The sequence below is a fragment of the Patella vulgata genome, chromosome 7, assembly GCF_932274485.2.
Source record: "Patella vulgata chromosome 7, xgPatVulg1.2, whole genome shotgun sequence".
NCBI lineage: Eukaryota > Metazoa > Mollusca > Gastropoda > Patellidae > Patella > Patella vulgata.
In genome coordinates, this window is record NC_065885.2 from 62,278,667 (window position 1) to 62,282,753 (window position 4,087).

The following is a 4,087-nucleotide window of genomic DNA, read 5'->3' on the forward strand; positions in this document are numbered from 1 at the left end:
TTTATTTAATAAATAATTTATTGACAACATAACTTGACCCTGACAATTTGCCAAAACATGTAAAAATTACCCCATTTTATTACCATATAAGTTCATCATTGCACCGGGAAAATCTATACATTTATCACAAAACTTAAACTTTGTAGAAAACTATATTACAATCTTTTACATAAATTTATGATGAAACTTAAATTTTGGAGATATTTACATGAATTTATCATTAAACTTAAACTTAAAAAATATATGTACACAAATTTATCGTTAAACTTAAACTTTGGATAAAACTATGTAGATATATTTATCATTAAACCTAAACTTTGGAGATAACTATTTTCAATAAATTTATAATTAAACTTAAACTATGTACATATATTTATAATTAATCTTAAACTTTGGAGATAACTAACTACATAAATTTATAATTAAACTTAAACTATGTACATAAATTTATAATTAAACTTAAACTTTGGAGATAACTAACTACATAAATTTATAATTAAACTTAAACTTTGGAGATAACTAACTACATAAATTTATAATTAAACTTAACCTTTGGAGATAACTATGTGCATATATTTATAATTAAACTTTGGGGATAACTATGTAAATATATTTATAATTAAACTTTGGATGGAGATAACTATGTACAGAGAATTTTAAATTAACAGAGAATCATAAAGAAATTCGATTCATTCAATCACAGTTGGATTCATAGACTAGTGTTTAATCATTCTGCACGCAGAGAACCATCTACAGAATAGATCTCTGCACTGAATGGCCACCATATCTTAGTATGATGTTTAATCGTTGAATAATTTAAAGACTCTATGTGTGATTTTAGCACTATAGGAATCTTGTACAGACTAAAATATTGTGAAATTTGAATCTTGAATCTGTAATATCAGTCTAAAATGTGTCAATTTCGTTCAGTATTTACAAATAAATGACGTATTGAAAATTACATCGATCAACGCTGCTCCTTTTATTTGTTGTGAATCAAATTGATAGGCCTGTTTTTAAATCCGATTGAATCGAACACAGGTAGATTATCTATAACGTTGATATTTCGCAATACATACACTTATCATATAACCTTTTTTTTGGATTAAATATATTAAAATCTTTTTCATGATGTTGATCTAGCAAGAACGACCTGTATTTCTGTAATTTATATGGATGGTATGACCATCCTTAACGTTATGAAATTTTAACGTTTTATGTGTTTTTAATTCAAACCATGGTCTTTTATTACCCTTTCCCATTTCTATACAGAAAATAAACACATCAGTCCTTTTAAGGCGTTCGTTCAGGAGCTCCTCAAGTTCACCAACTGTGATATTTGGGTCCACTGTAAGCGGTTCCATCACATCCCGCCAGCTGCAAAGATAAATGCAAAAGAAACATAATATTAACATAACAATGTTATCTCCCGAAGAAAATAAATGGATTACTTACTAGATATGCCATGCCTGCGTGCAGCTGATAATAGCAACGAAATATCTTTTTTCTAATTCTCAAATATATTGTCAAATTCTCGAGATGTGGTTTTACGTCCACCAGTCACAAATTTCAATAACTCGCTGGCGTTGGGTTCTTTAGCTGTGGGAGAGGAACCGAGTGGCCTGGAGAAAACCTACGAGTTTGGGCAGGCGACTTCTCTGAACAGAATAAGAACTGACATATTCTACCAGTACATATTTACAAGAGAACTAGGATGGTTCAATGAATAAGACGCAGGCTCGCTAACCACCGTTGTTCAATGGATAAGACGCAGGGTTCGCTGACAATTGTGGTTCAATGGATAAGACGCAGGCTCGCTAACCACCGTTGTTCAATGGATAAGACGCAGGGTTCGCTAACAAGTGTGGTTCAATGGATAAGACGCTGGCTCGCTAACCAGAAGATCCAGGGGTAGGTCCTGGTGCTCGCCAACAAAGTAACTCGAGATTTTCCGACGTGGTTTTCCATTGCCAATGGAGCGGAATAGAAAGCCGGGCAACGAACATTTAATCCTTCGGATGAGGCCAAAAATCGGAGTCCTATGTATGCATCGCTGTCCAGGCAAAATTTCCCCCATAGTACACTACATGGTGTATGCCGGTATTTATTAGTCCAGTCCGTGCAGAAAAGTAGGACGTTAAACCCCATTTCATTTCCATATGACAGACAATATCCCTACAGACCCTCCACCAATAACTGGCAAATCACCAGGCTAATACTCACCTTGGCCCCTGTATGCCTATTCTAATTGGTTTCTCTTCGTCTCTATTAATTGTTTTCTTTTCACGATTTCTGAACGATTCTTCTAATTGAGACATTCTTTTTTTAAGAGCTTTAAGTTCTTCTCGCTCCATATCTTCGACGCGATCACTTAAATCAGCAATGTCCTCTTTGTTCTCTTTCACTTGTTGGCCTAGTTCATCAACTTCGTCTGTTAAACCTTTTAAATTGTTGTGGTCATGTGTCATGCTATTATGTACACCGACTTGGTTGAAATCGCCGCGAAAATTAAAACTGTTTCCTGTACAGCCATCTTGGAGATCATCCGTATCTTCTGAACCTAGTAAATCGTTCACGTCACGGGTAATATTTACAGCGATTTGTGTGTTATCCCCGTAAAAATTATATGTGTTTCTGTCATTGCGGCCCACTCTGTCGTTTAAACCAATCGAGTTGTTGTGATGATTATTATTATTACTCAAAGCAACATTACGATTTCTGTAGTCCATAGCCTGAAACAAATAAAGTTATACTCAGTTTTTACTCAGTTGAGTCCAATAGCTGTACAAGTGGCGAGGGGGTTGGGTGATCGAATGGTTCAACGCGTGCGCTTTAGATCTTACGCTCTGTCAAGGACGTGGATTCGCTTCCTCGCATGTACGTGAAAGTACATGTGTCCAACCTCGTGGGTTATTACGGACCCTCCGGTTTCCTCCCACTGCTAAAGACAGAATTTATGAAATTTCCTAATTCTATTCCTGTTATTCTAGGGAACAGTGACCCCCTGTATGTACTATAACATAATAATATGTTTTTTCTATTATTTTCTGAGGATGCCACCTGACAACTGTCTGGGAATTTCGTACACTTGACATGGAATGACATTCTAATGTGGCAACCATAGACTAGCGTTAACATTAAATGGAGGCATTATTGGTGGTCTGCATCCATATTTAAATATGGATTTAGCTCCCCTTAATAGTGTTCTCGTTCTCCACCCTTTCGTCGACAATACTTATAAAATAACACCATTTGAACATATACATGTAGAAAGTATTATTTCTCTCTCCAAGGTAGACCACGTGAATTAAATTAGGAATATAAGAAATGCAAGCATGTGGGGGACAAGAGAAGTGGAGAGGTCAAAATGCCCAAGGTTAGAATTAAATGAGGATTGGGTTTTCCCCACGTTAGTAATAGGGGAATTCCCGTCACACAATTTTTCTAGAACCTTCGACTAGTGTTGAACTCTGCAAAACATAAAATCCTGCTCGATCCAACACGATGCCTTCCGACTAGCGTTTATCATTATTATCATGTAGCAAATGCCATTTTATTTAGTCTCTAATATGGCGTATTTACATTACACCAATATTGACAGTCAGATACGTCATAATCTATAATATCATACTATGGGTATAAATAATGCATTGCACACAGCACTATTAATAGGTAATAATACAGAAGTGATGCAAAGCTACTTACGCGAGGTGATACTGACATGTCTGTTTAAGTACCTAAGATGCAGCGCTCTTAAATATCTGTTGTTGACAGGACAATTTGTAAACAAATCTATCCCGAGGTAAGAAAAACCTATGACGTAATGTTGTAGATATGACTAACCAGTCGAAGTTACAGCAGACGACTGAACACGAATAACCAGCTAAATAATCGTATAACTAATGTGACCGAGCCAAAAGACACGGCCACAAAAATTGATAAATTAAATCGCAGTTGATGAGAAGAGACTTTATTTCGTCCAACTAACTATACATTGAACACAAGACGGCTGTGCTGCTTTCTGTGTGCGTACAGTTCGGCTGCTGCTTTCTGTGTGCGTACAGTTCGGCTGCTATCAACTCAACTG

The 4,087-nt window shown here is 35.8% G+C and overlaps 1 long non-coding RNA gene across 1 annotated transcript; it reads right to left on the minus strand.

Moving 5' to 3' along the window:
- Window positions 1–3,855, minus strand: LOC130013513 (uncharacterized). Its single transcript, XR_008788678.1, has 3 exons — window positions 3,706–3,855; window positions 2,224–2,732; window positions 1–1,377 (listed from the first exon to the last, which is right to left on the minus strand). It is a non-coding gene; the product is annotated as an uncharacterized LOC130013513 (long non-coding RNA).
- Between the last annotated feature and the right edge of the window lie 232 nt (window positions 3,856–4,087).